This window comes from Sander lucioperca, chromosome 2 (genome assembly GCF_008315115.2).
Source record: "Sander lucioperca isolate FBNREF2018 chromosome 2, SLUC_FBN_1.2, whole genome shotgun sequence".
Lineage (NCBI taxonomy): Eukaryota > Metazoa > Chordata > Actinopteri > Perciformes > Percidae > Sander > Sander lucioperca.
In genome coordinates this window covers 41,721,369-41,746,158 of record NC_050174.1, presented here as the reverse complement: position 1 = coordinate 41,746,158, position 24,790 = coordinate 41,721,369, and the positions used below count along the sequence as shown (strand labels likewise).

Below are 24,790 nucleotides of genomic sequence, written 5' to 3'. Positions count from 1 at the left end.
GCATTTGGGTCCAAACCTGCAACTTCCTGCAAACGTGACACTAATTCTATTAATCCAAAATTTGTCGAAATGCTTTCCTTCTTCCTAATCAGTCATGTTAAATTTTTTTCTTGCTTCCCTGTATCATAGTTAGCGTTTACTTGGAGTTTTAAAGTAAATGCCACTGTGCATCCACTCACAGTGTAGGTCAACATAGTGTGTTTAAAACGAGTTGACTTTTCAAATGTGTGTGAATTAATTTGAAAGATTTGATAAAAGATAGAAGTTGTTTTCCCTCACTCTTTATTTGGTACACAACATTTGGAACTAATAAATAACCATAAGTAAGTATGCTAGAAAATATAGGAAGAGATGTGTACTGTACCTAAATAAACGGAGGAAGGTAGATTGAGCAGTGATAGGTCAGGTCTGAGTGGGGGATAAGTCATTGGATGGGAACATATCCACGGGTGCTAAGGCATTAGCAGCTGATGTCACAAATGCAGCGCCATCATTATTATTAACTGTGCATATGCACAGCCTCAGAAAGGTATGCACAATGACTCATCTGCTTTCTTTGCACCCACACAAATGCAATCACACAATCAAACATGCCCTAAAGAGAACACTTAAATGTAATTATTTCCATTCCCCGGTCCAGGTCTGGAGCTCATGTGTCATTATAATTCTGTAAACATAAAAAAAAAAATTTAATCACTACCCTGACTTCTCCTGAGACCTCAGATGAACTCTGGCATGTCTTAGAAATGTGTTTCCTCTGTGTTGCGTTTCTTGTGTTCTGTTAGTATTATAGGATTATCCCTCACTGATCTGGTTTGGAGCAGTTCTCATTTCCAACATTCAGGTTAACATTGTCAGGCTGTCTTCACATGATCAGGGATTGAGTGGTTGTTAATGGCAGAGGTGTGGACTCGAGTCATGTGACTTGGACTCGAGTCAGACTCGAGTCATGAATTTGATGACTTCAGACTCGACTTGACAAAATGTACAAAGACTTGCAACTCGACTTGGACTTTAACATCAATGACTCGTGACTTCACTTGGACTTGCACCTTTTGACTCGAGAAGACTTGCTACTTCCCACTGGGGAAGAAAATGTTCACACGGCCGCGCCGCTCTCAGTTTATCTGCATCTGTGAAAAAAATATGCACCACCTGTATGCATGCAGAGAGCACGCACGCTGCCTGCACGACATCCAATCACTGTAGTCCCACGTTGTTTTGATTCAACAGCATCTAAGCAGGCACATTGCAAGACAACCAATGAAGCACAAGCAACAACGCGCCAGTTGGCAAAATGATACCAAAGATAGTTTCGTTTGGCTATAAAAATTACGAGGTAGTCGACAAAAAAAGAGTTGCAATTTGCAAAACATGCGGGTTACAAGATTACAGACGGAGCTGCCACAACGTCCAACTTTGACACCTGAAGTTGCACAAAGAAAGGTAAGTTTTGAATGAATGCTAAGCACCTTATCGGATGTATGTACCGTAACATACTAGCTGCTGCATATTTACTGTCTCAACGACACAGTAAACGCACGTCTCCCTTGCTGGTTCATGCTTACAAAAATAGGGATTTTTGAATCCTGATTATATGAGGTACATGAGTGTAGCACACTCAGATGGAAAACCTCGCCAACATCATGTCAACGTCCGTTTTAAAGTAACGTTACCATAACACAGTCACAGTAGATCCACCATTAGCCTTCCCTTTTCATATCAGGGGTTGTATTCGCTATAACTACCGCCTCGCTATACATTATCCCGCTTATTACATGGCTACCTACCAAATAAATACTTTGACACAAAATATTGATTTAAAAAGGAGTTTATTGATTTAAAAACGATTGTATTGCTTCCGCTAAACCGAACTGCGTCCATAGCAACGCTCTGTTTTTCATGGCAACGGTCTGTTATCAAGAAATAACAGACCGCATTCTACATTGGAATTCAACCAAGCCATGTAATAAAATAAAATAATAACGATTATAGTAGTAATGTTCAGAGATGCAATAGATTATTATAGTTATAGTGTATAGTACAGTTCTTAACTAATGGGAATATTGTTTAGCTTATTTTTGGTTTAATTTGGTTTACTTTAGTTATTTAATTTATTCAATTATTTTGTTTTGCTATACTTTTCATGCCAACTTGCCATGGCCCCCCTAGCACCCCCTCGCGGCACCCAGGGGTCCCCGTCCCCACTTTGAAAACCACTGCTATAAAGCATATGACTTCAGTTTCTTGAGAGAAAGGGCTTTCTTATGACTTTTGAAGCAGTGAAAATATTCTTAATATTGCATACACTGAAACTGAAATGACTTGAAATGACTCGAAACTAAAATGGTAGGACTTTGGACTCGACTTGAGACTTGTTGGCTTTGACTTGTGACTCGACTCGGGACTTGCCTCATCTTTGACTCGACTTGACTCGGGACTCGAGGGCAAAGACTTGAGACTTACTTGTGACTTGCATAACAATGACTTTGTCCCACCTCTGGTTAATGGGTCAGTGTCAATATGTCGTCATATAATTCATACATACTATATGTTATTATAAAGAGCTATACATTTTTATACACCAGGAAACGGATTACAACTCACAGACGTTTTCCCTGTAGCTTCTTTCTCAGCTGCAGAATGTGCTTTAAAAAAGTAAAGTGCAAACAGGGATAACGTTCAAATAATGTGATCTATGAGCCACATGAGTAAAATTACTTCTCACACACTGAAGAATCAGCTCCTCACAGGGGCCATTTTTGCTTTTATGATTAATACTTAAAAATACATTGTGATAATAATACATACTTAAGTAACATTATCATCAATTCAGGACTTTTACTTGTACTGGAGCATTCAGGGTGGTATTACTATTTTTCCTTCTAAAATTTCTTTTAAAATGAAAGAAATGAAATAAAAACGTTTTCCACTAGTGTATTAAACCCTTAGACTTACAGGTCCCATGTTTTAAAAAGTGAGATTTTAATGTTCTTTTGTCATCATAGAGCAGGTCGAGGTGCTATATAAATACTGTGAAAGTACAAAAACGCTTAATCTACAAAGAAACGCACACAGCCAGTATTGAGAAACAGTGCCTTTAAACGAGCCGTCAGGACTTCCGTACGGTTGTGATGTCACAACTAGACTATATAAAGGTAGAAAGTGCTGCTACAGTGTTGTTACAGTCATTCCCCGGCTGCAATGATGGCGCAGAGACTCCGAAAGCGCAGATGCGGAAGACTTGGTAATGTTGACCAACCAGAGCAGACTGGGCTTTTTCAGGAGGGGGGCTTAAAAAGACAGGTGCTAAAACGGAGCATTTCAGACAGAGGGTAAATACAGCTACATTTAGACAGACAGTATGATAAAAAATGTATTTGTTTTTTTAACATTAAAGCATGTAAACATGTTCTAGTAAAAACACTTTTCTTTTCTAACACTGACCATGGTTGATGGTCAGACGCAGAAAAGAATGGCTCTGAAAACAAAGACATCCATTTCACCTGTGGCAGAGAGATGAGCTGGTAGCTATGGAAACATAGCAAAAACTATCCAACATGTTTGGATTTGACATTAGTTTTTGGTTTGAACTGTTACATAAAGGCTTTCATGCATCCTAATTAAAATGTGAAAGTAGGGGCCGTGTTTCAGGGCCACTACATGATGTTGTACAGTACTTCAATACATGCAGAAACTGTTGTTAGGTATTTCTATCTCAAGAGACTTTACAGTAGTATCATGCTTTCATGATTTGCTTGTTACTTTCACTGCACAGCAGCAAAGTGGGAAAAAAGAAAAATCTGCCTATACGAGGTAGGGAGGTATAATGGTGCTCTGCCGCAAACCATTGATCTGATGCGGGTAAGAGGGGGTGGTGGGGGCTGCGCTGGGGGACTGTGATCACATGGCGCTGTATCATTGTCTGTCTGCAGAGAGCAGAGCAGTTGCTAGGTACACGTTTAACTGCCCTGATCCCCTGATGCAGCCAGCCAGATACACACTGGTTGACACACAAGGTGGGGATGAACCGAGTAAATCCTACATTTGAAGTGGCTTCCAGCAAGGTTTTGGATAAGGGTCATCAGAATCAGGACAGAGATGTGTAAAATATGGGATTGGCAGGGCAACCTGTTGGCCAAAGACCTGAGGATCATGAAATTGTCATTTCATTTTACTTTTTAAGCCAACTGGTGCTGAAAGTGTAGCTCTAAATATTTGAACATTAGTATTATTTGAGGACTTTAGATTGCCACACTGTTTTGGTTGGTTGATTGAAAAAGTTGCAAGAAACACATTATATTTAAATTGATGCCACTTATGTATAGTCTATGTTGATATACAAATTGCTCAGGTGTAACTTGAAGACTAAAGCATGCATTACGATACATAAAAGTGTAATTTTTTCTTTAACTGTTAAGTTAAAAAAGATAAAGTGACAGAATGCACCAAAGGACAATTTAAACATGCTCACATTGATCTCAACTCAAAGCTTAAACTAGACAACAGAGGCCATCTGCGATATCTTTCCCCAGACAGGACAACACTTTGCAAAATGTAGTTCATATTCTTGATGAACAGATGGATAATATACAAATGTGCAACATGTTTTGTTTTTGATTAGTAAAACTGCAACAGACACAATTTACAAGCAGCTGTTTGTCAACAATTAAATGATTGCTTCCTTTATTTGCTGCTGTTTGTACTGTATTACAGAAAAAAAAAGTTCCCCAGTGAAATTAGCTGTCCTTAAAGGAGTAGTTAGACATGTTAGGAAAATGCATTTGTTTGCTTTCTTGACGAGAGTTAGATGAGAAGATTGATACCACACTCATGTTAGCGTAGCTTAGCATTAAGGCTGGAAACAGGGGGAAATCGCTCGCCTTCTAGCCAAGGGTAACAAAATCCGCCAACCGGCACCTCTGAAGCTCACTAACTAACATGTTGTATTTCATTCATTTAACACTAGCATCACCAAGCATTTTAGGGGTACGATAACCGCCAAGTCACCATGTGAGCCAAATTGAATTTACTAAGCATCTGATATGTTTGATTGCACTTATATGTGGTGGAAAGATAATCCTCTTATTTCTATTATCTGGATGTCAGAAGAACGCAGTAGTGAGAGAGCCCTCGGAAATCACCACATTTCTAACTGTTCACTCCCTTTTTTATTTACTTCCCATAACAGCAAGAATGCAGCTAACTGAGACAATTAGCCACTGTCAGTGAACAAGTGGCTACAAGTGTCAGAGAAGATAAAATACAGCCAGTTACAGTGCCAATTACAGAGAGTTTTAAGGGCATATTAAAGTCCATGAAAATGAATAAGGAAACCATTCAATTTTGTCTTATTGTGTTCCCTCCAAGAAACCATAGTAAATCATATCTCTGTACTTCCCGACTGCTAATAAGCTGAGCATCATTCAAGACCTAATGGACGATACAATCAAACTCAGCCAAGGAGTCGAGGTTTAACTGTATCTGCGTGACATACTGTATTTCTAGGGCATAGGCGGCGCCAGGGAGGGGCTTGGGGGTGCTGTAGCTACCCCTAGGATTGCCATAGCACCCCCTTAGCACCCCTAAGAAATTGCTGTGGTTGATTTATAAATAAATAAAAAATCGTTAATGTGTAAATAGTATAATTTATATTTGAAAAATGAATAAATACATTAATAAAACAAACTGATTATTTTTAGGCTAAAAAACACAGGTGATCGTATTTTTCGCCAAATGGTGCAGCACACATTGAACTTTTGACCTTACTTCTGCAGTAACGTATTCACACAGAAGAAGAAGAGCTCAATATTTGGAGCCGTTAGGATTAGAGAAGCGAGTCTAATGCTAGCAATGGATAGTTTTTTACTCCCTAAACATCAAGGTGTGGAGACTTTTAAAATCTGTAAATGAGACTGAGAGATATGGTGAACTTGTCACCAACCGGGACGAAGAAAAGCGGCCGGAGGAAGGTGACCTGACCACGGCTGTGATGCTGCTGAGGATACTTAACGTCACCCTGCTGTACATGACATTAGACCAGGGGAAGAACATTATGTGTTGTACAGAAATGTGAATAAATGGATCATCAAATCTAAAGTTATACAGCGCACTGGACATCGGTTTATTTTTAGCCCAGAAAACATGTTCACCCTCAGTGGCTTATTTAGATATATTAAGTCACTACAGATATGACTACATTATTTTGACCATATGTGCAAGTGTGAAAACTGTGTGAGGATACATAGGGTGTGTGTTTATGTGTGTGCTTGGCTATGGGTGGTGTATTTGGCCTGCTGCATTAATCTTCTGAGCCACTGTATGAGAGCTGCAGTAATGATTGTTTGAACCCGGCTTGTTGGCTGGTATTTGAAATATGTTTGGTGGGCTAATCAGAGTTCTATGGTGCTGTTGTATCGGCAACTTTAAATCAATCTCTCTCGTTCGCTCGCTTAGTAAACCGCGGTGGAGGTGGGTGGGCATCTGCGTGAGTGTGTGTAACGTTAGCCTATTTGTGTCAAGGGAAACTCAAAATTTCAGAACACCCTCACTAAAACGTTCAGCAACCCCAAAGCACCAGCAAAAGAACATCTCTGGCACCGCCACTGTTCTAGGGGCATCGTGATGGCGACAGATGGACGGTTCATTTCATAAAATCAAATTAACCTCTCTTCTCCACATCTGCTTTAACATACAGTAGATTGTGTAGATATAATGCATATGCCCATGGATATGATTCATATGACCATGGATGAATGCATTAAACTATAGTAAATCACAACTATAATTCATTCATTTATTCAAGAATGCTCATCTATAATAACAAATGGCCATTAATTTCAAAAGACAACTTTATATCAACATTTATATCAGGACTTTGGCTTGGACAACTATTATTATAAGCCTGGAAGAATCCATAAAATAATTACCCTAAATTAAACATGAAACTATACACGTTAACAGGGTCTAGCTTAGAGACTGTAATTAATGAAAACGCTTTGATCATGTTTATGCTTAAAAAGGAATAAAAGGGGCAAGCGGAAGTGTAAGTAAAAGACTGGGGACTGAATGAGGTGATCCCTTGATTAGCAGGGAATAACAGAGTGATGTATTGTAATTTAATTCAGTCATTCCACAAAAAAATGATTACTGCTGCATGTGTAATGTAGAGAGCGGAAAACATATTGTGATCTCTGAGGCTCTGTTCTTGTCAATATATTCATCAGTGGTGTGAGCTTGGCCTTTATTAGCCTTCCAGCAGGGTGTTTAAATTGTGAGGTTCAATGCATTTAATATCCTTCAACATACAATTAGCATGCTAATCTTACCTGTAACAGTCGGTCAGGGTGATGATAAATGTAATCAGCAAGTTAAACAGGAAGATAAGTAAATGCTGGGCGATTGGTGGTGACAATCAAAGTGCTTGGATAACACTGACACAGCTGCCGAAATCCGAGATGGAATTATTCTTTATTTTCTATCATAGAGTCTATGGAGTTATATTTGTGTTTTAATTGTGAGCAGGCAATAGGTACGGACGCCCTGAAGGCAGCATTAAAAAAGCATGCAATGTTGGACAAAACCTAGGTGTATCTCCTATGTACGCGATGTTATCTCCTATGTGGGAGATACACTCTAAAGGCTTGCACCAAATGCTTGCTCTTGGGGGAATTGTTGGGGAAATTGTTGGGTCTCTGTAAATTACAGATACCTACTCTATCTGGAATGTGTCCTGAGATAACTTTTGTTATGATTTGACATTATAAATAAAATGTAATTTAATTAAATGTTTATCTCGTATGTACAAGATAAACTTTAAGGCCTAATTAGGCTGTTATGTGAGTGAGAAAGCACTTTGTGCACGATACAAAGGGCATTGATAGTTAAGCCAAATGCAGCATAAACAAAAGGTTTTACCTTCTCAGTTAACTAACTAAAATGTCCACTGTAAAACATTTTGGAACTGTGCAACGCATTCTCATGAACGGGTTCGTATGATATTGTACAAAAATGTATGCACACCAAAATGTATGATATCCTACGAAATTAGGAGACCGCGGCAGTTGTTAGTTGTTTAAGCTGCTACAGAGCTTCTTGACGCCGGCTACAGACCGTTGTATCAGCGGTAGTTGGTGGTTCAGTTACCCGAAAATAGGTGACTTTGAGTTGGGTACAAAGCACCGCGAGCTGCCAGTCGAAACGACTGGCCGACATTACGGTTAAATTTAGTCCACAAAATATGAGCGTTTTGCCACGACGAAGGTTAAGATTAGACACCAAAACGACCAGTAAAAATTAGGAAAAAGATCGTGGTTTGGATTAAAACACTCCTAACCGTGGATTTCCACAGGATGCGGAACGTCTGCGAACCGGCTCCGCTGCGGAACGGCTGCGTGCTCCGCCGTCCGTCAATACCCACCAGGTCCGGATTTGTTGCGTAACGGCTGCGGCCAGCCGACCACGAGATCTCGCGAATTCACGTATGTTTGCGCGATATAACAGGATGTAGTTTCTATAAACAGAACCACAAAACCAACAACAGTTTGTTTCCATCCAGAGGAGTAGAGGGGAAACAACTCTGTGCTGTGTTTTCAAGGTGTAGTGCAGGGAAAATGACCTGCCGTGAGCACGGTGTATTTTATTTTGAAAAGTAACCGGATGTTTTGTTTTGTTTCTGTGCTCGACTTCCTGTCCCGCACAATCTGAATTGTGCTGAATTGCTGCGGAGCTCTCCGTCGTCCGTCAAAAATAGAAGCTCTGCGTATCTGCTCCGGAGGGCTGCGGACTGACGGAACTGGGACGGAGTAGGGACGCAGACGTTCTGCAGTCAGTGGAAATACACACATTGACTTTAATGGAAACCTAATGACTCCGTCGACGTTCCGCAGACGTTCCGCATCCAGTGGAAATTGCCGGTAAGGAACACGCACTTCCTGGGTGAAAGGCTTTAGTTTTCTCCCTGGGAAGCAAACTCCGCTCTCTGGCAAGTCCTATAAAACGCCCACTCATCAAACCCGACCTCCTCCCTACATATGCGGCCAGCCGTGTCCTTATACAGCGGCCGTCAATGTAGTGAATACAGCAGAAAAAAACGTGGAATGCTTACAAATTACAGCGCTTAACTTTTCATAGCATTTTGAGTGAATGGTTCCTGAGAACAGGCTGAACTGTGCAGTGGCACGGCAGGATTCTATTTCATACTACGCACAAAAAACACCCGCCTGCAACGTCTAGGTTCCCACTCAGTGAGCGAGGAAGCGAGACACAGAGATTGATGTAACGTTACAACGATACACCGATTGTACTGATACAATACCACTATTAAACTCTGATTAGCCCACCACATTTCAAATACCAGCCAAGGGTTTAATCAGTGCAGCTCTCATACAGAAGAGTCATGCAGAAGGCCAAACACACCACACACAGCCAGGGGCAAGACACACACACGCACACACCGATTGCAGTTATCTGCGGATCAGGCGGTCAGGTCATAAAAATTAATGTTCTGATTAAAAGCGGATAGGTGGGTGAAATAATACATCATTAATGAGGAAAATATGAATTACATTCTCCAGAGCTGCAGTCCCCTGCTGTGTAGTCTGGATCAACGACAGTAGTAGTCTGGATCAATTTCCAGGATAATTGCTCCGGTGCCGGATGTTCTGCTGGATGTCTCTCACCTTCCACTCTCTGCGTCTTGTCGTTCTTAAACTCCATTCGCTTTGGGAAACAACATTCAGAACCTCTGAGCTAGCAAGCTACAGGTTTCTGTAGGTTTTCAAGAAAATTTGGATCGTGCAACAAGGCAAGTCTGCTTGGTTCTTTACGGCAATGACTGTAAAGATTTACAAAGAATATTTTTTATGGCATTTACTATCTAACTGAGACGTTTTGGGACCGATTGGTGGAGATTTGTTATGGACAAAATACACTCGGCGATACACCGGTAAGAGCAAATTACATTTAAACATGTATCCAGCAAATTTAAATAGCTCACGTTTCTGTATTGTGTGAACAGTAAACTTAATTTAATATTGTATGTGACTTTTTTTTTGCAGGGTGCAAATGTGTAAATGTTCCACCAAAACAAGTTCCTTCCTGAGACTTTGCAGAGCCATCGTCTCTGCGTCCGCCCAAGACGATTGTGATTGGTTTAAAGAAATGCAAACAACCCAGAGCTTTTTTTCTCTCCTATCCCAGACCTTACTCCACAGCAGTCACATCTCTGCCAATAATTTTATTGTTTTTGTTATTTTTCTATACATAAAGCTCCCACACCACACACCGCCACATCTACATGACGAACACACAACACACACACAGGCCAAGCCTATTTACACATTAATGTACACATGAAACAATAGCGATGGAGGTACAGTAGCTCTCTGATTAAACATCTGCGCCAAAAGAGAATGGCTTGGCTTACTGTAGATTAACAGATTATTACCATAACACCTGAAAGTGGGGGACAAAAAGTCATGTTGTCCCCGCTATTCCTGCTCTTTTCGCTTAATCTGTTGTCAGGCAAGTGCGTCCCATTTAAGAGAGACGCGCATTTTACACCCGGCAGTGTAACTTCATTGATCAAGTCGGCGCCTTTGCACAGTTTCATTATGTTATACAGTGGACATTTTAGTTAATTAACTGAGAAAATAACTTTAGTTTATGTTGCATTTGGCTGAACTTTAAATGCCCTTTGGATCGTGCACTAAGCGCTTCATTCTGCAGGCATCCTCACTTTCAAAACAGCCTAATTAAGACGTAGGAGATAAACTTATATTTTGATATTTTCTCATATTATCTCCTATCATACGCAGGACATAAACTTAGGTTTTGGCCAACATTGCCCGCAAAATTGTTTGCTTTTTTTAAATGGGAGATTTTAAAGACGAGGAAAAGTTTTTGCAAGGGGATGCATTATATTTTGTACGGAAAGTTAGTGAAACTGAGTGAGAGAGGTTACTATTGTACGTTTATGTAGATAACGGCAACGTGCCAATAAATGTATTAAGTTAAGAAAAGATTTCATCATTTGCTCAACCCTACATTTTTCTTTACATAATAACTGCATGAAATAATGAAGTTTCCCTTGGTGAAAATGTCCTATTCCGTGCTTAGGGATGAAAGACAAATTCCATACATTTGATGTACATTTTTGTGACACTAGAACTGATGTTAAAACCCTGCTCACTCAGGAAAGAATATTCATGTGTAATGGTTTCAGCTTTTAAGCATTTGCCTTGATGTTTTCTTCAGTTTACTCATGTTAGTGAGCTTTGCATTAGGAGAAATGAAACCACATCCCAGTACATTTACAAATAACTGTCACATGTGGCTTATCCTGCTTTCTTCTGCAGAAGAAAAAACATCCTCCTATGTAACGAGTAAGCCAACTTCTCCGTATTGCTGTCTAATTATACTATATATGAATGCTATTCCTATGTGTGCAATACTGTATTTCCACTAAGAGCGTGACTAGAAGGAGCCGAGGCAGATGATAGAACCCCCCATGGAGTTGTGTGGGAACGATGAGAGCTTGATGTGGGAGCTATGCGCCAGTCTGCTCTGCTCTATTAGCGCTGCCACCTCTCCGTGCACCCAGATTTTGGCAGCAGTGTTTGTTAACAGGACCTCAGTCAGCCTCTGGCAAGGCCACACACTCTAGCAGCTAATAAAAATGTAGCAAACATAATGGGACACATTTAAATCGGCAAGCTCAGCATAGGAGACGTTGATGTTTGACACCTTGTGGCACCGGTCCTGCTGCCGCAATGGAAACGTGAGGAGACTCGTTGCTATAAAACAAAAAAAGCTGTTAAACATTCATGCTGCTTTTTATTTATTTTTTTTGAAGGAATGTGTATTAATGCATCCAAAGGGGCACCAGAAAGTCTCTGCTGTTGACACTATTAGCCACTTTAAATGCACATGCAATCTGCTGCAGGCTGCCAAATCACACTGCAACCTCTCACAGGCTAAATACAAACAAACTACAAAGAAATTATTCATTATGACTAGGAGACATCTGACAGGATTTATTTAAGCATTTGAAGCCGCTCTCTAAGATACGTTTAGTCTTAATCGTTTATATCTGGTCCCCGGAGTGCTTCTTTCTCCCACTTTCAAAACAAGAAACTGTTTTAGGAAAATGGCTTATGGCTTCAATGCCTGCCAATAAATGACAAGGCATTTTCTTAGTCTTTCATCACAATATTCTCCCCCTGCAGAAGCAGCCCAGTGGCTCCTGATTCAGTGACTGTTTATAGCCCGCAATCTTTCAATGAGATTGTACTATAATGAATCGGATATGAGTTTGTGACCACTGTGTGTGTTGTGGTCTTGTGTCTTATACTTAAATCCAGCTACCATTTATGCTGTCCATTTCTTAACCTGAGCAGCTATTCATGTATTTCTACGAAGTATTAGGACTGTGCCATGAATCCAATTTTGATGGCGAACACAAAAACAATCACAAAACAATGTAACCGAGAAAAACAGGTATTTTGCATATTACGTTTTGCAAGTAAACTGTTATTTTGTCTTGTGTTGGAAAGGGCAAACAAGGAAATTTCAAACGGTCAAAGTATTGAGGGAAAATTTGACAGTTCGAGGTGTTTTCATTGTTGATTGTTTCCCTGTTTTTTAAGTTGAATAAATGCAACATCTTTCCAAAAGTCAATGAGTAATCCTGTTAAATAATCGTGATTTTAATATTGACCAAAATAATTGTGATTATGATCTTTTTCATAATTGAGCAGCCCTATGAAGTATTAGTTTCATTGGGACTTTTGTCTCAAGCCGTTAGTGGTCAGCAGCTTTAAGATGAACATGCTTACAGCCAGTGGTGGAATGTAACTAAGTACATTTATTCAAGTGCTGTACTTAAGAACAAATTTGAGGTACTTGATTTAATGCAATTTTATACTTCTACTCCACTACATCTTAGAGGTAAATATTGTACTTTTTACTCTACTACATTGGTCTGAAAGCTTTATAGTTACTTTTCAGATGACAGTTTTTCATCCCCTTCCTGTCCAGTGAAAACCACATATGTCCAAATGTGGTGATTTTTTATGAAATGTTTTCTGATAAACTGAAAGATTAAGTGCTCTATTATGGGTTGAGAAAATTCTCCTACTTCTTAAGCTAAATAAACTCTTTCAGAAGCCTCTTGGATCAGCTGGAAAATGTATCGTCACAAAACTGAAAACAGGGCTGTTTTTCTGAGCTGAAAAGTTGACTATTCAGAGGTATGTGGTTCTCCAAGGACAGCGATGCTACAATGAGTACTTTTTACTTTTAGTATATTTTGTAATTGGTAGGGCTGTCAGAATGAACAGGATAATAACGAGTTAACGCAAATTAATTTTAACGTCACTCGACGTACAATTAACACACGCAAGTTCTGTGATTTGGGCCTCGGGCCGCTCCGTAGTTTGGGAAATCAGGAAGCGATGCAGCAGTAACGTTGTAGATGGCTAGCAGAAACAAACCTTGAGCAGAAATGAATAAAGAAAAGGGTCTTTTGAATTGCAACTTCAATTTCACAGCCCCACCAGATGGTTCTCTCCACAAGACTAAAGTCATTTGCATGTACTGTCAATGTGAAATAAGTTACCACCGGAGTACGATGAGTCTCAAATACCACCTGAGCATTAAAAACTTGAAAGATGTGGCCGCGTTAGCTCAGTTGGTAGAGCAGCGGCCGATGGTTCGACTCCCACCTGCGGCCATTTGCTGCATGTCATTCCCCCTCTCTCCCCTTTCATGTCTTCATCGGTCCTGTGGAAATAGGCCTAAAAATGCCCACCAAAAAAAGAAACAAACTTTAAAGATATCCATTTTAAAGTACATTTAGAACAGATAATAAAATGTGTGATTAATTTTCGATTAATTGGAGTTCACTAATGGATCGACAGCCCTACTAATAGGTAATATAAATGTATACATGTATATCTTCCTGTAAAATCAGACCAAGGAAGCAAAAAAAAAATATGCCTTATGGAAAAGATTTGAGAATGATTCTATTCTATCCCGCCATGCTGATATTTTAGGCCATTATGTCTTGCATACATTAGTCCCTGTTGTCCATCAGCACACATAATCAGGGGCCGACTGGGACAAAAATTCAGCCCTGGCACTGGAGCCACACCAGCCCACATTACCATGCAGCCCCACCCACAGACACATGCATTCACTAATTACATTTGTGTACAGATGGTGAAATAATACAAGCAGTACCTTATGTAATAGCTTTTTAAATATTTAATGTAAGTAACTGGCAAACAATGCTTACTACCTTTTAAAAGAGCACACGTTTATAACAAATTTACACATACTGTCTATTTAAGCCGTTTGTATGCTGTGGCTGTCATTCTCTACAGTATGTTCTGTTCTGTTCGATAGTCTGTGTTTCTCTGTTGACACTGAACATATCGCCTGTCTGGTTCTCCGTGTTTTCATCTGTTTTAACTCTGTAACTCTGCAATTTAAATATGTTTTTATGGCTATCTGTGATTATACTTCAGGGTTTTTCCTTGCTCAGAATTGGCCTTTGGGGGAACACATAAAGCAGGGGATGTCTGGGGGACATCCCCTAGGAAATTTTGAGGGTAAAAGACTTCCAATTCCTGCATTCTGATAAAATTTTTAGGCACCAATTTACGGTAAAAACGTCTATATTTATGGCAAGAAAATCACAAAATTCTGGTGGCAGGTAACAATTCAAAATACAAAATATAATGGAATATTATTATATTCAGTAGTCCAGTAAGGGGGCTTCCACATCTGGGACATGGGCCGGATATGACAACACACAGCATGAAGAGGGGTTTATGGTAACTTTTTTCCCTAAGGAGCACGTTTTGCTCCCAAGTTGAAAAATGTAGGATTGACTTACAGAGGATACTGCTTTTACTGCTAAATTGTACAATAACACAATCATGTTATGGATACAAAACGTTGTGAAGTGCAATGTTTTCTACATTCCATCCATCCATCTTTGTCCGCTTATCCGGTATCGGGTCGCGGGGGGAGCAGCTCCAGCATTCTATTCTATTGATCAAAAATGATCAGTGATGTTGAATATAGCCTACAGTGTAATGGCCCACCACAGTTCATGCATACATGTGAACATAGGCGCCGATACCGTGGGTGCTCCGGAGCTCGAGCACCCATGGAAAATACTAAGCACCCACGTGTACCAGACTGCCAGTAGGCTACATTCATTTAAAATTAAACATTGCAGTTGGTGCTAAGTGGAGCGTCTGTCATAGTGTGATTGGTTATGTCGCTGTCAGTCCCCTGCTCCATATCCTATCCACCAATCACAGCGTCTCTCGGATGAAAACGCCTGCTATCTTCATGTAACATCGATAGCCAGGCCCAGGCCTACTAATTAATGTTTAGGCCTAGGCTACTAGAAAGGTGGCATTGATTCTTAATTTCCCACGAAGTCAGTTAAACCTTTCATCTCCAATCCTATCTGTATTTGTGAGAAGTGACACTGTCCTGAGTTGAAAGATAGCCTACTTTGCGGCTTTATTATTGAGTTAATAGGTGTGTGTGTACGTGTCGGCCGCTGTCCATTTCCTAAGGTTCTGAAATGCAAACATTTATTTAATACTTTTTTTTTTGAAGGGCGTGCACCCGTGAGCACCCACGGAGGAAAACATAAATCAGCACCTATGCATGTGAAACGCGGATTAATTGCAGAGTTTAACCTACATAGTATAAAACTAAACACTATGTGAATGGGGCACAGCAGAAAGATGGAGCAGAACGACACTGCTTGTTCAGGGTTTTCATGTGTACTCTTATAGGCCTACACTTCGCATCAGGCGTTAAAACCAACTGTACCAAAACACAGAGTTAGACTACTATTTACAGTAATGCGACAACGAGACGTTTTTAACCGCTAATGAAACTGTGTCAATTTAATACCGATGCCGTCAGACATCAGTATTCGACTACGGTGAAGCTCTGCACCCGTCAGCAGCGGCTTTTCACTGCGCAGCCGGTCCCCCAGAGCAGCATAATCACTTCAGGTGACGTGCTTGATTTTGACTGAACGTCCCAATTTGAGTAACCTCTGATTGGGTCGGTCGACTTTATTTATTATTATTTATTTGTATATTAAAAAAATATATCTGACCGGCCCACATTAAAAAAAAATGGTCCAGCCCCTCTGGCATTTGCCAGAATTGCCAGATGGCCAATCTGCCCCTGCACATAATGAAGCGTAATGGTGGATAATTTGTTCACTGATGCACTGCTTTGTAAAGAAGAGGTAAATTGATTCCATCGCAGTCGCTCATACAGTACTTTTAGTATTCACATTTAGAGCACGGCACAGCGCTCAGGCGTGTCAGCGTACATGCACAAACACTTCGGTACACGCAGAAACACGTGCATAAACACTCCCGTAGCGCACAGAAACACATGCATACGCAATGGGAGTGTTCTCCAAGGGAGGCAAACAATTAAACAACTCGCGTGCAGAAGACCAGTCGTGTGTATCTAGTTGGCAAACACGTCAGCTGAAACACTCAAACTGTTACGTGTGCGCACCACACACCTGCAACTGCCATACATCTGAATCACAGACATAAACACAAACAAGAACACACAGGCATATTATCCCAGCTTCCACATGCTTTTACCACATACAAACTATGGATGAAAATAGTTATTATTTCCACACTGACGACAACATATAATTTTGAGTCATTGCAACCAATTTTATACCAATCTTTCCCATTTCAGTGCATTTTAAGGCCGAGGCAAATGACTACCAAGGCAGCAAGATCAAACAGAGACTTTTTGGAGACATTTGTAAGATCTACATGTAAGGTCACTCTCAAACGCAGTCTTACATACATACAAAACTAATTTGTTGCTTGCACAAGGGTAAAACGGTAGACTGTTGAAGATGCAGACGAGGGGAGGATATTTAACATTTTCTTTTAGCTGAAGGGAGGATAGTCTGCTTTTTGCAGGAGAGCACAAGCGGGCCTTTTATCTTTTTTACACCCCAGATTATGGTTTTATTTCAACCTTCCTTGTGAGGTTTATGTTATTTTGAGAAACGCAGCGCAAGTGATTCTTTCCAATTATCAGTTAAGATAATTATTTTTTTTTTTACCAGCCAATACACTCTCATCCCTAAACTTTAGTCTTACCTCATACATTATTATACACAACATTGTCTGATCTAAATCATATTTATTTTATAATTTAGATTTTGCGGGTGGGGTGAAGATATTGCAGTGGCGAGGCGCCAGCCTCTCGTGGCTGTAGTAATTGTCGCGAGAGCAAACGAGGAAGCGAGAATTATAAGCAGTGCTCGAAGTGGAGAAAAAACAACACAACAACAATTTATTGTTATAAATGCATGTATTTATTTAAACAATTTGTGTGTGTGTGTGTGTGTGTGTGTGTGTGTGTGTCAGCCCAGTTTGTTATCTTTAAAAACGAGCCAGCTGTTCGTGGAGCAAAAATACATCATTTGGTCCCTTGACCAACATTCAGGCCATCCATGTGTTTCGTTACTCACGTTATTGTTGACGTCAGTGTCATTGACTAAGGTAACGTTAAGGTTGGTAGCTGCAGACTCCTCATTAACACTAGCTGTTCCACTCACATCAATGTTAACGTTAGTTTGAAGCACATGAATCGTACCTGATGTTTCTGGTTGGACTTGGACCTCTGTTGATGTGTCTGGCTCTGGCACACGTGTTCTTTTAGTAAGTTTTCTGAAGCAAGGTTAACACAACTACATGACTTACAAACTTAACACATTTCTTTTTAGTTTCTAGGTTTTCAGCAGTGAAAAATCTGTTACGGTCAGGCTGCAGGCATCAGACAGCTTTTCCAAACTAGCGTCCGTGGCTAAACGAACTTCTGATAGGGTGGGCCGACTGCTTGCCTTTATGCAATTCGTCAAGATCTGAGGTAAGTCATGTAGTGCCCTCTGAGTAGTGTAGTTTATGTAACGTTAGGGTCAATCTCTCAGACACTGACGCTTTTTCTGTCATTGGTAGAGTACTGGCCAGGGGCGATTCTAGGGTCAGAGCTTTAGGGGTGCTGAGCACCCAATGAGCCCCACTGCCACCACCCACACTCTTTACACACAAAAAACAAAAATATGTCTATTGAAAAATAACTATCATTTTAACATTGGTTCAACTAACTCCAACATCCAGATTGTTTTTCTTTTTTTTGAGACCTTTTCAGAGCACCAGCTTAATTGTGAGAGTTCACACAGACAGCCCCCTGTAACAAACACAAAACCTTCTTCACTCAGCTGGTTTTCCTGACCGTTAACTCTCCAGAGAGAGAGAGAGATGCTATGAGTTCAGGAGTTAAGCCTGGTTCAGGTTAAATCCTCTGTGTGTGAGGAATGAATAAATACAGCAAAAGAAAAACATTAAACTTTCTTTTATTGTCTAGTTTGATAGTCAGCCACAACTGAAAAATAACAGATATAAATCTAGGAATGAATAACAATTCATTTAAAAAGCCACAGTGAGTGTTTTCACACATAGGCCTACTGGTAGTATACAGTGATATGTTTGTTTTTTCACTCTGGTCCAAACGCCAGGGCCAGAGTGATAGAGAAAGACTATGGCTCTGGCCAGGGCTTCATGTTTCCATGACGACTGACCAGAAAAGACGCACGTGATGTGCGTTGCTATGGTACTGATAAACAAACCTGCTAATGCTAATTGGTTAGCTAGCAACAGACACCGAACTATTGACATTATACCGCTATATCACATTTAACCGACGTGACATGTCAACGTCCTGGGCAACTGTTCTCCACGCAGCAGCCTCTCTATTTATATCTGTTTAAGAGAGGTCATAGAGAATCGTACATTCAGACACTTATCACTCATTCTAGTCTCTCTGCCATTTTTGTGAGTCGCTTCCGAAGCTTTTCAACGGTGTAGTACGACGTCCGCTGGGGGCGTATTGATTACGGAGCGGATTTCAACTGCCAGTGTGAAGGCGGTGTTATTATAGGTGTACACGTGATTCAGGTACTCACCGATATGGTTTGTGAGACACAGCTTTGGAGAAACTTAGTTGATTCACAACACTACATAACGGGTTCTCACTCTGCGTGTGTTTCGCGCTGGATGACGGTCGTGCTGAGCGGTGCAGGTACAGAGGAGAAGTAGAAGAAGAGATGAGGATGATACCATTTGCTAAGCGGGGATGTTTTCATTTTCATCCTTAACACATACATTTTAAAACACAAACTACGGAGTATGTTTTGGACATTATTTAACCTTGTCAAAGACGAACAAAAATGTTAGAATAACAACATTTCTTACTCCAAGTTTTAGGGGTGCTGAGGCTAGCCTCGCCCTTGGTACTGGCTACATGCGAGAAGTAGCAGTATGCAACAAAAAGTTGCCGGTACTGCGTACCGGTGAGTACCGGCCCACTTCGAGCACTGAGTATAAGTGCGCCAAATTCTGCGTGAGGAGGCGGGTTGGAGTGGTGGATGGGTCAAACAAACGCAGGCCTTTCACCCAGGAGCCCAGGGTTTGTGTCCCGTGTGAAAGAATAAGTCAATTGTCACTTTTTGTTTTAATTAACCGACTTTTACAGACCTTAGTCCGTGACGCAATGATGTCCATGACGTCACGTTACGTCCTCATTTTAGTAGTTTTACACTGTAAATAGAATCCTAATTTTATGGAAAATACATTTACTACAGTGTTTTTTTTTAAATTTTGTACAAAGGTCTGTAAAATGATGGACATTATATGTAAATCAACAACCCAACTGTTATTTTCAGTATTAACAAATCTGTAAAATAAGTCTTTTGCTGCAAAACCTTGAATGAATGACTGTAAATGTATTGTTTTTGACATTTCTTTGAAGTAGTTTTTTTGCCAGTCATTTGACCGTTTTTTTTTTTACAGTGTATGTGGTTCAATTTAAGCCAATCCCTTTTTACTAAACCTAAGTATTTTTGTTGCCTAAACTAGTTCCATTTCACATAAACATTTAACATTAACTATGTGTTTAAAACTGCACCCGTTACATTAAATAGAATAGTCACATGATTCAAATTTCCAACGTGGTCACGTGTTAAGGTCACGCATTAAACGGCCACTGTCATTTATGTCGCTTTGGGAGTCATTGACAATTGGCCTATTCTCTCGTTTAGGTATGAGGATAATGTTTTAGCACCTGGTCCAAACCATTCCACAAACTCACCATCTGTGAGGTGCTACAGACATTATAAAGTTTAAAAAGTTGTATTAAAATACTTTATTAAAAGGATGAAGAGAGATGAATGTGAGGGTGGGTTATTATACTGATTGCACTGGGGTGGGCTATTAGGGTAATGGGTTGTTTGGTGCAAAATGTAAAATAGGATTGGTAGGTGTTTAAAATTAAATATATATTTTTTGTAAATCTATTATCTTGCTATGAATATATAATATAAAAGATATGATACATACATGTACAAAATATATACAGGAACTATTTAAAGTTGAATGAGGGGTGGGAAAAATAACAAGCTTCGGCTTCACCCCGCTCCTTTTTGGACAGATTGAACATATTGTTTGTAACACTTTATAGATATTGTTTTTTCCTTTGGTGTGTTGCTACGCACTTGTTTATTGTTTTTTTATATTTTATTTTATTGTTATTTTTTCATTGAATTTTTTTTTTTTTTAAAAAGAAGGATGTGTTGCATTGGCTGTTGAGTCGGGGAAGAGGGTCCAACTTTAACTGCTGTGTGTTTACAGTTAGGGATACTCAGTATATATTATTGCTTTAAAAATTGAAACATAAAATTCAGCCACCCCATCCCACCCCAATCATTTTCATACAGTCCCTAACAGGCCTCCAACATATCACCAGTGGTGTGTGAGTGCTCCTTTACAACTCCTTGACTCCACTACAGCAGAGGGTGAGCTTTCGGTCTGCTACGTACAAAGAGGTGAGAAATACAGGATGCTGGGGACAACATCTGCTCTCGTGAAATGTTGTTACTTAAATCGACTAATCTATTGTTAAAATGATGGCTGAGCCTGACCAGGGAGGACAATGCACATGTAATGACCCTCAGTGTACAGTGACTCATGGTGTATGGCTGCACTGCAGCAGATAGAAAATAGAGACATTTCCTTTTGTGCTGTTTTTCTCTTTTTTCTTTATACCACTAGGGACTCTGGGAGGAAAATATCCTTTAAAATTATTTCCTTCATTGCATTTGATTTGCATATGAACCATATAATACTGAGGGATAATAATGAATTATCAATGACATATAACAATCTAAATTGCTCACACAGTGATACCAGAAAACGCATTATGATAATGAGTCCAATTTATACATTACTTGCATATTGAATGTAATGGCCTTAAAGTCCTAAGTGCCTTTTCAATGTCCTTTTCTTTATTCGACTCCGCTGCAAGAGTGCAGAATTTGCTTATGTGCAGAAATGTCTTCATTCTTTGAAGCTGTTACAGGGAGTAACTCCTGCTCATGATTAAAAAAAAACAGCTCTACAGTAGACAAAGATGTTAAAATGTTTCTCATCCAGCACAATAAAGCAGGGAGTTATCAAAGAAGGAATACAGCAAAGGAATATACTGCTGCCAAAGACTTAATCCCGTCTAATCCAGCTTTGTTCACAGTAATTTGTATTTTGATGATGTCCTTTGACATAGACAAGACATAGTAAAAACCATCATAAGATGTTATGCATTATAATTCCCCAGTATACCAGAAAGGGTGGCGATCTTTCCATTTTATGAGCTCATGCTATGTAAATTGAGACAGTGGTACGCCAGGTCTCATTCAGGTCAATGTCCAACTAGTCTCGCTTTGCCAGACCTTCCTCTACAGCGCTGTGGAGGAGGATATGGCTAGTCCACACAGCATTACGGGATGGGAGAAAAACGTGTTCTGGTTTATTGACATTTCTTTAAACCAATCACAATCGTCTTGGGCGGCGCTAAGCACCGGGCGGAGCAACGGTGCCTCTGCAAAATAGCATCGGGAAGGAAGGAACTTGTTTTGGTGGAACATGTGTACGTTCAAAAGTTGTTTTAGTCGTGCAACAGAAAACTCAGATTGGACAGATAGTCTAGCTAGCTGTCTGGATTTACCCTGCAGAGATCAGAGGAGCAGTTAACCATAGTCCTCAGAAATCCACCTTTAGAATTTAGAGTTTAGAATTCCAACACAAAGAAAGCGGAAGGTGACAAATATCCGGCCGAAAATTAGGGACATCCGGCAGCACCGGAGCAATCCTGGAAATGGAATGTCGTTCAAATAGACTAGTGTCCAACATAATCTCTTTACATTTCCAGGCAGAGTAGTGCTTCATCTCTGTGTCTCCATATATGATGGGAGGCGTAACAGCTGTATGGTAACACAGTGCTGCCTCATCCTGCCAAGGTCATGGAGGAAGTAAACACATAACACATTCTGTCATTTGGATTAAAGGTATAGTAAGCGATGTAAATCCAATACACATTTTGTCAAATTCAGCGAATATCTCCTCACGGTCACCTAGCTCTCTATTTTCTTTGTGGGCTGAATAAAAATCTGGTGTACCTACACCCTGGCTGTGTAAATGAAAAACAAACGGAAAGGTGCGCAAGAGCCACATAACACTTCTCCAGCCAATCGGCAACAGGCGGCGTGTGCGCGGGGGGAGAGGGGAGAGGCAGCGGCCACACGTTATCAACAAGAAGCCTTGGCAGAGAAACGGCAAAAGAGGAAAAGGACTGAAGAAATACAAATTAAAAAAGAAGTTGTATGACTGGGAAAGGAGGAAGAGGTCTTTGTAGTTGAGTTGAAATATCAACAATCTTCGCGCAGCATTGCCTACTGCACCTTTTAAGCATCTGTGTTTACTTTGAAGGTTCAGCTAAACTTAAAGCCTCCAGTTTAACCCTCGTGTTGTCCTCCCGCCCACTATGCAACTTTTTGTGCCGCTTTTCCTGACATTTTTATCACTTTTTTCCCAAGTTTTTTTTCCCTTTTCCCGATGTTTTTGTCACTTTTCTTCTGCGCTTTTTTGACGGTTTTGTAGTTTTTTTCCCCGACGGTTTTTAAGCTTTTTCCGTCATTTTTGTCACTTTTTTCAACATTCTTTTATTCATTTTTTTTCAAATGCTATAAAGTAGTGAACTGATCATTTATTTTACTTGTAAAGAGCGTATGGAACCATCCACGTTATTTTTTTGGACATTTTGGTTGATAGAAACCCAAATTTCTGATATAGAAACTTTTGGAAATTGGGTCAAATTTGACCCAAGGACAAGAGGAGGGTTACATACTCCTTCAGAAAGACAGGAACTTCAGAGACTTGGAACGGCACGACACAATAACACATTGTGGTTAGACTGTACTGCTTGTCCAAATGTTCTCCTCAATTGAGATTCCATTAAATGCTTCTGTGTAATTCATCAAGGTCCCCGGACCTTCACGTATTTAAAATGAGTTGTGCTGCTCCTGAGTTTTTCCTTAACAATATCTACGTGCAATCTTTCTTTCAACAATATCCTACTGTGTACTAATTTGATCCCTCACCCCAAAGGAAACCATTGAAAGAATAGCACGACTATACAATAAGATTCATCGCAACCTTGCCCCTCAAACTCACCACTGCACTGCACTTTCACATAACACCCTGACTTTTCAGAACTGCATGAATAAACTAGCCATTACATTTTACTTTCAGATCCAAGACAACAACTCCCCTCCAACACGTACTGCACTACTTCCAAGACACACAAGACAGGAACGCATCACTAGATTTTCAATTTGAATTGATGTTATGGTCAAATATAATTTTTTCACACATGCGCTCTCCACCCCACATTGGTCCAACAGAGGAGCACCTTCTCTATGAGACTCCGACAGCTTCGATGTCACACAGACCGCTACAGAAAATCATTCCTACCACAGGCAAAACACCTCATCACTGGGTGCTAGACAAGACTCTTAGACATCACATCTGCACTAAGGGCAACTTGCACAATAGGTTTATCTACATCTTTATCATTACTAGTTAAGCAGTTGTACATTTTGTATTCCCAACTTGTATATATTTTAAATATTTAAATATTTGTTCTTGTATTCTATCCTATTATTATTTCATGTATATTGTATGTATGTATGTTGTATTCTAGTATTTAATTAATATTGTATCCTAGTATTTCATGTATATTCTGTGCTGTGTGACTGATATTTTGCTGCTGTAACACTGTAATTTCCCATTTTTGGGATCGATAAATATCTATCTATCTAAAATCTGGAATGAGATCCCATAACCCCTATTACACATATAAACACTATTTGATGGAGGTACATAACTGCAACCACTGTTTCCGATTTCAAACATTATATTACATGTCATTTAGCTGATGCTTTTATCCAAAGCGACAATTGCTATATATGTCAGAGGTCGCACGCCTCAGGAGCAACTAGGGGTTAAGTGTCTTGTTCACATTGGTTGATGTATCGCAGTCGGAATTGAACCCATGGCTCCCACACCAAAGCCATGTGTCATATCCACTGTGCCATCACCACCCATACTCCTACTCACTCCTTTTAAAGGGCCTTTCAGACCAAAGCGGTTTGCGCTGGGCTTGCTGCTAGTTTCAGCGCACTCTAAACATCTGTTTATGTTTTGTTGTTTGTCAGAATCAGCATCAGAATCCAATTGTATTGTAATGTAATTCTGTCTCTTATGTGCTGCAGAAAAGGAACTCACTGTTAAACAGTTTTGAACTAAGTCAGGCCAGT

At 40.0% G+C, this 24,790-nt stretch overlaps 1 protein-coding gene and 1 long non-coding RNA gene across 2 annotated transcripts in view; one reads left to right on the top strand and one right to left on the bottom strand.

Annotated features, from left to right (window-relative positions):
• The window catches only part of si:dkeyp-14d3.1 (transmembrane protein 132C), a 184,424-nt gene that overhangs the window by 120,216 nt on the left and 39,418 nt on the right, over positions 1–24,790 (bottom strand). The window lies entirely within an intron of this gene.
• LOC118494286 lies at positions 4,886–19,739 on the top strand. Its single transcript, XR_004896416.1, has 3 exons — positions 4,886–4,943; positions 11,813–11,814; positions 19,727–19,739. It is a non-coding gene; the product is annotated as an uncharacterized LOC118494286 (long non-coding RNA).